General features: G+C 48.1%; 1 long non-coding RNA gene across 1 annotated transcript in view; it reads right to left on the bottom strand.

Annotated features, from left to right (window-relative positions):
• Positions 1 to 869: 869 nt before the first annotated feature.
• The window catches only part of LOC123392463, a 36,508-nt gene continuing 24,482 nt past the window's right edge, over positions 870 to 12,895 (bottom strand). The window contains exon 3 of the long non-coding RNA XR_006607180.1: positions 870 to 952. This is a non-coding gene — a long non-coding RNA (uncharacterized LOC123392463). The remainder of the gene's footprint in view (positions 953 to 12,895) is intronic.

Below are 12,895 nucleotides of genomic sequence, written 5' to 3'. Positions count from 1 at the left end.
AAAAGTGAAAACAGAAAGGAGAATATCTTTGTGAACGAAAGATTTCTTTGAAAGGACACAGAGTATAAATCATAGGGGAAAAAAATGAGAAAATGGACTTGATCAAAATTAAAACATCTGCTCATCAAAAAACACCATCCAGAAAATAAATAGGGAAGCCATAAAATGAGAGAAGATATTCACAACATATTTATCTGACGAAAGATTTGTGCCCAGAATATATAAAATAAACAACTCAATAATAAACACAAGCAGCACTTTTTTGTTAAAAAATAGACAAAAGATTTAAAGGGGCACTTGACAAAAGAAGATATACAAAGGGCTAATAACTACATGATAAAACTTTCAACACCATCCGTCATCAGGAACACACAAATCACAGCCGCAGTGAGATACCACTGCATCCTGGAATGGATGAGAGAATAAAGGCTGACACCACCACATGTCGGAAAGGGTCCGCAGCAGCCGTAACACGCGCACACTGCAGTTTGGAGTGTCATGCGTTACAACTCCTTTTGGAAAGTGTTCTCTGATTTCTTGAAAAGCTAAACATGTGTCTTTCCAAAGACCCAGAAAGAGCTGATTACAAATTTCTGAATATCACAGGGAAAGGGGACCAGAGTTCTTCTGGGTGGCCCCGAAGGGTCAGGCTAAGAACAATGGAAAGAAGACACCCCCCCTAGTGGCAGGTTCCAGCTCCCTGAGAGGAAAAAAATGTTTCCTAAGCACAGCCACACCTTCCTCAGAGCTCCACCAGAGTCCACTGCAGGAGATAAGACTGATCGAGTCCCCACATTCCATAGACCAGGAGACTGAGGCTGGGAGAGATCTCATTACTCTGGGGGGAGGTGCAGCTCAGTGAGTAAATGACGAACCTTGGTGAGTATCTCCAGCAATAAAGGAGCTAGGTGACTTTGGGTTAGTGAAACTTCCTGGTCTTTAGTTTTCTCATCTGTAAAATGGGAATGACAGTAATTATAGTTATCTCATCAGACTGATTTGAGGACTGATTGAAATGATGCACATGAAACAGCACAGCATCTGGCACATAGTAAGTGCTCATTAAATAGTGGTTATCCCTGTTCACACCGGAGATCCAGTCGGCATAGCGCCCGGCACCAGGGGCTTGACGCAGCCTGGAGTTCACATCCTGGAACACAGAAAACATCTGGATCTTGTGCCATGTTTGCCACACCAAGAAGGACTGCAGGCCTAATTAAAACTGCTACTCTGTTTGCATTATCAAATGTCAGGTTTTTTTTTTTTTCTACCCACAGAGCAAAGATTTTTCTTATCAAAAATCTATTCACTAAAATGCTAATGATCGTCAGTGATTAGAAACTGCTGCTCAAATTTTGAAAGTTCCCAGTGGGCCTCTCAGACATGGCTTGTAACTTGTCAGTTGAGGAAATGTTCTCAACAAATCAAACTTTGCTGAATATGTTATAAAAAAAAAAAAAAAAAGATTTCATTTCCTTAACGCTTCACTGTGTGGGTCCAGGAGGGACTTTTGAGTTAAGTGACAGAGACTACATTATTAGTTGTGGAGTCAGTTCTAATAGAAGTCTCTCAAGGCAAGATATTCTCAGATAGGCCCCAAAACTGCTAACAAAAGTCTGTCAAGCTTATCTTAATTTCAATAAGCATTTAGTTTGCCCAAGAGCAGCACAGTGCACGTTGTGCTTCTATTATCCTCTTTCTGTCCTTTCTCTCTACTTTCTCCTTCCTCGTTCCTCTTCGGGAAAGAATGGACAAGGCTGTGTGTCTCGACATGCAGCCAAGGATCTCAGTGCCATCAGCGGTCCTCTCTGGTCAGACCAGGGTAGCTGGGGCCCCTTGGACTGGGTCTACACAGCCCCAAAAGAAGCAGGCAGGCCAATGCTGGGGTGGGTCCACTCTTCCTGGGCTCTTGGCTGCCCTGCCACATGTGGGCTGTCAGAAACCAGAGGCCTTTCTTCTCACAGTATCTCCAGCTGCTCACCTGAGCTCTTGGCCTCTTGGTTTCAGGTCGTTTCCAGGATATACATGACCAGACCGTGGCAGAACGGTCACTCTGCAGACGCTCAGAGGACTGGGTGCTGATTTACGCGGGCACGAGCCAGCCCAGCTGGAGAACTGAATCAGACCCTCTGGGGGGGATACAGAATGACAAGATAGTGGGGGGGCCTCCTGACTGAGGGTGCTCCAGAAGGCTGGCCTGAGGAAGTGGTGCTCGGGGCTGAGACCTTAGGAACAAGAAGGATTCATGTGAGGGGCCTGACAAAAAGCACCCATGGCAGTCTAGATTGGGGTCTCAGTTCTCTCATCTGTGAAATGGGAGTGACAATAGTTCTACAACCATAAAGTTGTGATGAGGATTCAGTAGGAAGGGCTTAGCCTAGACTTCGCTAAAATGTGAAGTCACCATCAATGATTATTTGTACTGTTGAGAAAATGATATCAACAAGTCCCAGACCATGGGCTTCCAACACTAAGAAGGTGACAAGCTTCCTTGGCAGGCCAACCCAGGTGCCACCCTCTAGGGGTCTGCTCTGTAGCGTCAACGGTCAGAGCAAAGTGGAAGACACAAAGCTTCCAGGGCTCTGCATTCTAGGGAATGATGCAGTAGCTTCTGCCTAGCACACCCCCCCCTCCAATGTGGACATTCTTCTATTTGCAAGAAATCCAAAGTACCAGGGCTTCTGAGCATTTAAGCAGCACAGACTAGATCTTCGCAACAAGATGAGGTGGGACATTTAATTGAAATCAGAGAAGTTCCACTATCCTGTCAGCCGCTGTACCACAAATCTTGCCCGAGAGCCTACTAGGTACACAGCTGCTAACCTCAGGAGGCTCTGGACCTCACTGGTGACTGTAAGACACCTAAGCAGCTGCTTCAAATGCCAGGTAGAAAATGTTATTAAGGAGATGTTGGGCATTCAGGAGATAGGGAGATTGATCTCTGCTGGGGGCTGGGGACACCTTCCGGGATGTACCTTCCCTTGGGGACATCCATCATTTCTTGCAGGAGCTTCCAAGTCAAAAGAGCTTATTATTCCCTCCTGTCCCACCTTGCTCTTGGGAATGTAAATCAAAAATTCTAGTTCATAGAAATCCTCGATTCTTGAACAGAGGAGCAAAAGACTCACAGTTGCTTTAATCTCTCTGACAGCCCTTTCAAAGGGGAAGAAGACGTTTGAGAGCCAGCCTTACCGTGATTAAGGACTAGGAGGTCCTTGGGGGGTATCTAGACCAATTTTCCCACTGCAGACGAAGAACTGAAGCCAGAGAAAGTAAGGATTTTGCCAAAGCCATGTGCTGTCAGGGGGCAGTGCATGGCCTGGAATCATGGCCCTGTGCCCCACCCTGCACCTCCACGGGGGTAGGATCTGGGGAGGGACTAGGTTTGCTTGTGGACACTGGTCTGGACTTAACTACCAGGAGCTCCTGAGACCCCTGAGCAAAAAGACCTTTTTTGGCTCCTTGATTACAATCAATTTCTTGTCCTTATATCCAGATAGAATTTAAGCTGACCGCCCCTGCCCCTGAAACTGCCTCCTGCCCCAGGTGACCCAGACAAAATGCCAGATATTGAGGCAGGGGCCACATTTTGTCCATACAATTCCTCCTGCATTTGCCCTGTTTTATCATCTCTGACCACTCCTTCTCACTGCCCTGGGCCTTGGCCCCAAAGGGCCAGGCCATTTGTGGGATCACTACAATTTCCGCTGAGAGCTTGACTGCTCCTTCCAGACTCCCAAACTCATCTGACCCATGTTCCTGTTGGGTCTCCCCCCACCCACAGGGAACTCCTTGGCATTGGCCTGGCTCTTCCCATCCAACCAAGGAGGGAACCCCCACCCCTCAAGCTTCTCATCCTCTAATGGCTTCTCTAAGAAAGATAAGAACCTACAAACCCTACAGAGTATCAGGAAAAACTGCCAAATTCAGCACTGTTTTAAAAGTTGGGTAGATTTAAAAAGCTAGAAAAGAAAAACATAAAATGCAGGTTTTGACTAATGAAAATGATGCTACGTCGAGTCAATGAAGTGAACTTGGGTTAATTGATCATCCAGGTAACAACAATTATTTGCATCATTACCATGTGTCTGAGTAGCTTTGCAATGAGTTTAATTTGATGATTCTACTGAGCTCTGGAAAAGAATCATAGGCCTTCATATTTGCCACTCGCATAGCTCTGTCATCTGCTCCCAATTTTAAGTAGGGAGAGGATATATTAGTTTAAAAACTTTCTGCCATGTTCAGAGGTCAGGACAGCTGTCACGTCAATAAATCATTACGTTGAAGGATCACAGGAGCCATGTGAGTCAACCTAGAGCCTGAGGAAGGAATTCCACCCATGTATTTCTGGGAAGAGGTCATCATCCAGTCCGCTGAGGACTTCTGGTGAAGGGAGCTTACTACTTACTAGCAACTCCATTTGAATCTTTGAGCAACGCTAACTAAGGATAGATCTTTCTTAGGCGGAGTCCAAATCTGCCTCTTTGGGGCTTCCACCAGCCCCGGTTCTGCTGATCTAGAAGTCAGTGAAAAGCCTTCATGTCATCATCTGCCACAGGACAGCCCCGCAGTAGTTTAAGACACAGATTACTAGATCCCAAGAGGCAGTATGACGTAGTGGTTAGGAGACTGACTATTTGGGCTCAGGTGGTGGTTCTACCACCTGTTGGCTATGCTTACATTTAGAGAGTTATGTGATCTTGGTCCACCTCAGTTCCCCCAACTGTAAAATGACAATAATAATGTCTGTCGCACATATTATTGAGAAGATTACTAGGCTAACAGACGAGACACACTCAGGATGGTGCCTGGCACATAATGGGTTCTACAGGCATGCCAGCTCTGTTATTTTTCTTGGTCTCACAGGCCAAATGCTCTCCATTGATTCACCACTTTCCCCTTAAAGATTACTTAAGAATCCTTCATATGGAAACAACTTGGGAGTCCCACGAGTTTCTCAGGTCACGTACCAGAAAGGCTATAGAGTTGCTGTGCAAATTAAATGGGTGACTTCAAATGAAGCACAGAGTACAGTTGCTCGGCACCCAGCCCCAGTAAATATGTGCAATCACGGCTATTGGTGCTCACTCGACTATTCAAGAACAGAGAAGAGAGATTGTTGGATGACACACATGTCTCAAATCTAACTGACTTTTGAATAACTTAGATGTGTACCTAAGTGAAATGTCTTAAATAAAGATTAGGCATGTGTGCAGAAAACTGCTCTAATTACTCAGCTCGCGCAGACACACTGCCGTCTTCGGAGACTCACCAAGTCTCAGTTACCGTTGCCCCCCAGGTATCGTGCTTCACGGTGATGAATGGGAACTGATTCTTGGAATAGAAATGCCATTGGCACGGGGCCTCAGCGGCAGCAGCGAACACATGAGGTCGATGTTTGAAATGCACGGGCTTGGAGAAGAAGCCTGAGGGTGCCTCGGAGAGCACCCCAGCTCAGCCCTGAGCCTCACAGAGAATGGGAAAGCCTTTCACAAGCAGCGTTCCCGGAGCCCTGGGGACTCCTGGGGTCACGAGCAAAGCAAAACCTCAGCTACAGCTGTTCCAGGCACAAGCCTTTTCCCAGGCAAATCGTCCATGCTGTCTAGGCAACTCCGAAAGGAATACATGCCTCACTTTAGGCCCCTTTGGCCCACACCTTTTTTTCTTTTTCCCCAGCTGTCATTATTTGGTGTGAGTAGACCTCTGCATTCATTCTCTCATTAGACTCACAGTGCCTACCTGAGGTTGCTAGTTTTATTCCCATTTATAGGTAAGGACGTTGAGACACATGAGTGTGTCTGTCTGTCTGGTAGCTTTATTCCCATTTTATAGGTAAGGAAGTTGAGACGTGTGTGTGTAGTGTTCATCAGTATTCCAATTCCAAACCCCACATACTCTATGAAGATAGGCACAGCCAGACAACCTTTGGTCAATGAGATGACAGTGGAAGTGAGGGGGCTCACCTTAAGCACCAGTAACTGAGTCACCATGGTTGTTCCACGTTGCCTTAGTCACTGTAGAGGCAGTAAGGAAAAGGAGACTCATAAACCTGGGTTCTGGAGTCACGAGTATGAACAGAGCCTCCAGCAGACCTTTCATGAACATGTAACATGAACCAGAGCTAAACCTCTGCCCTTTAAAGCCGCTTGGGCTTCGGAGCTGTTTGTCACTGCTGCAGGACTTAGACTGCCCTGACTGACACAGAAACATTAAGTAATGCACCTAAAGTTGCACAGCCTGGAGCTGGAACCGGAAGCCAGGTCTCTGATTTCAAAGCTGTGCTCCACCCAGTGATGCTTACCCCACCTCTTCCTCCTAGCTCCCTAGATCTCCACTCACTGCTTTCCCCATCCCAGCCTGCAGACTGAATAATGGTGTTCCAAAGGTACAACTCTCACTCCACTCTATCTAGCAGAAAGTACTTCCCTGCCTCCTGGAAATTCTCCTGGGCTCCCCATGTATTTTTAGAAGATACACCCACAGGGAGGGGAGGAAGTGAATGAAGTCTCCTCGGGTGCAGAGCCCTGGCCATCCTCTTGTGCCCGCTGCCCTCCCACCTATCCGGAGAGACCTTTCCCCTAAAACTCCAACCTCACTCGTTGTTCCCTTGATGAAAACCACTTCACATCTCCTCATCACCCTCCAGAGAGAGGCCTGGCACTGAAGGCCCCCCGTGAACCGGTTCCTGATTCCTTTCTACTTTTCATTCCTGTCTGTCTCCACATGACACCCTTGCACTGGCCTCCCTCCATAAGCAACCTCTTCTCATCCAGACCTCCCAGGCACAAATGTAGAGGAACCCCCTCCTCCCTGATCTCTGCCATCTGCTGCCAGTCACCCATACACATCAGTTGTCCCCCAGCTCCCTGTACCCCCTGCCATCAAGGCAAGAATTACTCTGCATCATCCCTGTGTGTGCGCGCCCGGTCTCCCGAGACTGAGGCACTCAGACCAGGGACTGCTGCTGACTTCTGTCTGCATCCCTGCTGACCTCACAAAGCCTGGCCCAGAGTGAGGGCTTCTGACCTTGTGGCATAGGATGCTAGCAGGCAGCTACCGGAGGCTGAGCTCCCACAGAAGACCAGATGGGCATTTTTGCAATGTCCCCTCCACCTCCCTTGAACAAGATCCAGCGGAAAAACAAAAACAAACACAACGTGCTCTCTTCTCTAAGCCCCAGGCTTGTTCTCCCCCGGCGCTGTGCTTTCAAACATCATCTGCTTTCCCGCTCCAAGGTCTATCTATCATCTTCGCCAGAATCTGTCCCTGCGGGGCCATGGCACGAGCATAGTCAACATTTAACACAATCACAGCTTGTTCCATTCTGGGGGTAGCGGGGGTAGGAAGCTGGCAGGGCTGAGCACAACCGCCTACAGGCAGGATTCTCTCAGGAGACTCTCCTCCTCCACCCCACCCCCCCCCATCCCTATTTTCCTTTTATCAGGGAAGAAGGGCAGGACAAATGCAAACACTGGCCCCATTTGACTGGCCCCCCTCTCCCCACTCCCAGGCCACACATCTCAGCCCTTTAAGTGTTCTTACCTACCCATCACTACACAGCAGTCAGTGGCCAGGGACTGGGGAATATAGGTCATTTTCATTTCTTCACGCCTTGAGCAGCAAATGCTATACCTGAATATTCAGCTCATGGTGGGAAATCCTAACTTAAAGAATCCCGGTAGAACTTGAAGCAGCCCGGCATATTTGGAAAGGGGGAGAGTGAGGAGAAAGACCACAAGGGGATAGAGAAGGTTGTTGTAAAATGGGATCTATGTTTAGCAGTTCCTTTCTTTTCAAATTTCTGGTTTCCAACCTTTACTTATGGGCCAGGGCAGGGATGACAGGTAAGTACTGGAGACCCAGTTCTAGATTCTTCTACAGCGATGTCTGTGTCCAGTGAAATCCTATTTCTGGATATGACCATGACCAGGAGCACACTTAGGGGGAATTCAGGTTAAGTACTGTAAAAAAAAGGTAAGAGGGAAGGAATAAGGAAGGAACAAGAGCAGTGGGTGCTTTCTGGAATGTCCCACCATCTACTCTTTGCCTTTCGCGGGAGGACATGTCCCTGTTGTGCAGAATGGGTTACACAAGCCATTGTTCTGTGGCCCCAAGAGCGGCCATTGGATGCCCTCAATGACCCTCTGTAAATGTTCCCCAACATGGGATAGAGAGCTTTGCAAAGCTGCTTCTTACAAGTGCCCAGTTTGGGAGTACAGAGAAAGAGCAAAGCCAAGATTAAGCACGTGCTATTCCCAACTTGCCGCCAAAATGACCAGGCTCCAGCCGCTCCACTCCAGGCGGCACTGAGGCTTCCGATGCTTGGAGAGAGGGAGACACTCCTCCAAACCATGCAGGAACTGGGCTGACGGACTGAGATGAATTCACTTTACGGCCCAAGTACAGAGACAAGTGCTTACAAATCAAAAACAAAAAACAAACAGACAAACAAAAAACCCCAAAACCTGATGCTCTGTCTACAAATGAAGTTATTCAACTTCTAATGGCCTCATTCTCTTAGCATGCTCCGTGCAGTTTTAGGGTTAATAATATTTGTTTTCTCTCTGCATGAATTTGAAAATGCCTCCAGCATTCTGAAAGTCCCACTTTTGGGTATTTGCACCAAGTTCCATTTCTGCAAGCACTTGCCGAGGCATTATGGGCCCTGACACCTGGTAGTTGGCTAACGTTCCTAGAGTACTTAGCACGTGCCAGGCAGTTTTACATGTATGATCTCATTTACTCCCCTGAATGGAATATTAAACCTTTATTTAAATCTTCTGAGGGGATATTACCTCTACTTCGCAGACAAGGAAGCTGACTCAGAGAGGTGAGAGGCTTGCCCAAAGACACACAGGTTTTCCCCAAAGCCATGCCCTTTCTCAGGCCCATCACACTGAGACTGTAGGACCCTAGACAGGGGTTAGCCAGCAACTACTTGAGTTGCTGGTGAGTCATTAGAGTCTTGCTCGGGCCCTGGCAGGAAATGTTCACGAATGAATGAATGAATGGCGCAAATCGCGGTCACTTAGGTCATATACTCCAGCATTCTGCTTCTCTGACCTTGCTCTGGGATCCTGGGATCCAAGACCTCCTCCCAAGTCACAGCCTCACCCCACAGCCATATGTGGTTACATAGGACACAGGACCTGAGCATCAACAGCCCACTAAGAAGGAAACCTCCAAAGAAATACCTCTATTCCTTGGAGAGTTCATTTGTGCATGTGGGAATGCCAGTGCCCAGGACAACCACGGCCACCCAGCTGGCACGGCAGCACTCCACAGCCCCATAAGCTCCTTCAGCCATGACCCTGACCATCCTCACAGCCTCAGCTGGCAGCCTAGGAGGGGTTCCCGTTGGAACAAAGAGAACCAGGCTCAGAGAGGAAGATCACAACCAGCTTCCTGACGCCAGGCCCAGTGCTCATTCCTCTGCCCCATGATTTCTGGCATCTTCTTTTCTGACTACCAAAATTGTGGCCATCCACATACTCAAAGCCCTGGTTTTCAAGTAGGTCTTGTTTTGAATGAGCAGGAAGGAGTGTGTAAGGAGTAATATCTGCTGTGAGCCAAGGCAGGAGCCACACTATAGGTGAAGTGTATTTATGGATCATTCCCCAGACCCCAACTAATATGCCTTTTCCTCTTTTAAACAAAAGCATTTTGAAATCACCTCCTTTTTACTGTCTCCAACTCAATAAAATTTTCTGACTTAATGGCCAGAACTTGAGAAATTTCACCTGAACGCTACCTGGGAAGGCAGAGTTTGATAAACAATTTAACATAGGCTTCAAGATTGCAAGGGGAGTGTTTAATTTGCTCAAGAGACACACTGTCCTCAAGGACTCCAGTCCATTAGCTTTTGTCCAACTAATGACAAGTGAGTTTTCTATATTCATTAAAGCAGACTTGGGATTTGGCTTGAGGGGCAGTGAACTGAAGAGGAAATAGCACTGGACTCAGGAGGAATGTTCTTGATTACTTGCTGTACGTTTTGAAAAAGAATAAAATGGTGTTTTCTAAAATCCTTTTACGTTGGTTTTCTCTCTAATACAGGTTTTCATCTTCCAATGAAAACCAGGGGTCTGCCCTGAAGGAGGTTTCCAGGCCAACCCAAGCCAGCTCCACTCGGCTTGGTCACGTCACCAGCCACCCCCATCTGCTCGCACAGGGCTGGGCTGGCAGAGGCAGAAATGGGAGCGGCCCAGCTTGCCCTGGGAGGGCTCACAGTCGAAGGAGACACCTGCGGGTCACCATCACTGACGCCCCAAGCCCCTGCTGCCCCTGCCGCAGCTCGCAGAATCCATCTTATCTCAGCACCACAAACATTCACAGGGATGCTGCTAGGTGCCAGGAGTGTTAAGGGTAAGAGAAAGGGCAGAAAATGTCCCCATGCCCTGCTCTATCCCTGTACTTCTGTTTTGGCCACCCCATAGGTGATGGAGTCTGGGTTGCCCCCGATCCCCCTGCTGGGAATAACTCCCCAAATGCCACAGAATAGGATCAGAAGGCTTTCGAAGCTGCTGCTAGTCCAATGTCATCTTTCCATCAATTAGGAACTAGCCCTGTATTGGTAGGTGACAGATGGCTCATCCAAGAGGGTGACTAGAGAGAATTTAGTGAAAAGATTGTTTATTAAGAAAAACCAGCACGCGGTGCAGCCACTCTGGGAAACAATATGGAGGTTCCTCAAAAAGTTGAAAATTGAACTACCCTATGATCCAGCAATTGCACTACTGGGTATTTACCCTAAAGATACAAATGCAGTGATCCGAAGGGGCACCTGCACCCCAATGTTTACAGCAGCAATGTCCACAATAGTCAAACTATGGAAATAACCCAGATGTCCATCAACAGATGAATGGATAAAGAAGATACAGTACATACATACGATGGGAATATTACTCGGCCATCAACAATGAAATCTTGCCATTTGCAATGAAACTAAAGGGTATGATGCTAAGCAAAATAAGTCAATCAGAGAAAGACAATTATCATATGATCTCTCTGATATGAGGAATTTGAGAGGCAGGGCAGGGGGTCGTGGGGGGAAGGGAAGTTAAAATGAAACAAGATGGGACTAGGGAGGGAGACAAACCATAAGAGACTCTTTTAATCTCAGGAAACAAACTGAGGGTCACTGGGGGTGGGGTGGGGAGGGATAGGGTGGCTGGGTGAGGGACACTGAGGAGGGTATGTGCTATGGTGAGTGCTATGAATTGTGTAAGCCTGATGATTCACAGACCTGTACCTCTGAAACAAATAATACAGTATGTGTTAATTAAAAAAAAAAAAAAAAAAGCACACGATGGTGAAACACTGTGGCAACAGAGGGGAGCCATTACCACTGTTGGGCCAGAAGGGACAGCAGGAGAAAACAGTTGTGAAAACCCTACCAGAGCCGCATCTCTAGCAAGGGGTACCTAACAGAGGTGGAGGCCCTTGATAGAGGGACACAGCCCCCACCAAGTCAGCAGGGAGGCAGCTGAGGGCATAAAAATCCTTCTCTCTCTCTCTCTCTCTCTCGGCCCCACATCCCCCCACCTTGTCTCCTGTTGGTGCTTCCCACTGGCTACATAAGAAGCCAGACAGTAGAAAGCCTGGTGGATGCAGTCCACAGACTTTGGCCTTCCAGGCACAGGGAGGAGGAGAAGAGCCAAAAGACCTGGGCACAGAGACAGCCAGCAGAGTGCCCCCTCCTCCAGACATTGGCTGCCATCTGCCAGAATGTCATGAGACACATTCTGATCTGTGATTACCATGTAGATAGTGGTCCTGAAGTTGGTCCATGCGACCATCAGTGGTCATCCTACTGTCATCAGATCCAATCCCATGTCTTATCTTTCCCCCAAACAGTCCACACTCTAGCTCCCTAAACAACCTGAACAGAAGTCCTGGTTCTCCCAGAAGGCTTACATGGCTCCCTCCTCTCCAACTTCCTTCCCATCAGCCCTGAACATCCAATCCAGAGCCAGGGAAAATGCCATCTCCTCCTTCAGCCTGCCTGATCCCACCAACTAGAAGCCATGTCCGCTTCCTTGGGGATCTCCGCAGAACCTCCCCTGTGTTTCTTCCTCAGCGAGTCAGTACCCTGGGGTTTATTCATCTCTGAACTCACCCTGAGCACCCTCCAACAGCCAGTGCTGTCCCTGATGAAAGCATCTGAGAGGCCGACAGCCATGTGCCACACTGTTCTTCATGGGAGCTGAAGCCTGGTTCGACCCTCTGCTCGCCTGCAGTTTTGGACAAATCACTTCATGCTTCTGAGCCTCAGTCTCCACACCCCAGCCATGAGAATAATAAGCCCTACCTCAGGGCTGCAGTGAGAATTCAAGGAGACCATGTATGTGGCACTCACTAAATGACAGCCTTCCTCTTCTTCCCCCAAAAGACTGTTCTTCAAGAGTACATCGTGTCCATCCTGACCCAGCTTGGTTCTCAGAGTAGCCCTGGTACTCTGGAGGTGGGGTCATATAGTGAGGAATACGGTCCTTAGGGAAACTCTGCTCCCAACCTGTGTGATCCTGGGCAAATTACTTGGCCTCTCTGTGTTCTGTTTACTCACCTTTAAAACAAATAACAGATCTAGCCATGGCGCTGCTGTGTGACCTTGTACACAATCTGTATGTCTCTGCAGGAGACATACAGATATCCTGTATATCCATGCAGGACGTTCTGGGGGCCAGGCACGTTCTAAGTGTATGAGGTATATGAACTCCTTCAATCCCGAAACCACACCAGTTGGTAACATGCTGGCCTTTCCTGCTCACCAATTACTTCCAGTTCTCCTTCCAGACACTTGGTAGGGTTACAAATGCCCCGCCCCTTGGAGTGAGAGGGAGCCATGAGTCACTTTAGCCAATGAAATGTGGGCAGCGGTAGTGTCCATCACTTC

The sequence above is a fragment of the Mustela putorius genome, unplaced genomic scaffold (assembly GCF_011764305.1).
Source record: "Mustela putorius furo isolate JIRA1106 unplaced genomic scaffold, ASM1176430v1.1 tig00000580_pilon_pilon_pilon, whole genome shotgun sequence".
NCBI lineage: Eukaryota > Metazoa > Chordata > Mammalia > Carnivora > Mustelidae > Mustela > Mustela putorius.
The sequence above is the reverse complement of the archived record's forward strand: the minus strand, read 5'-3'. Positions and strand labels throughout refer to the sequence as shown.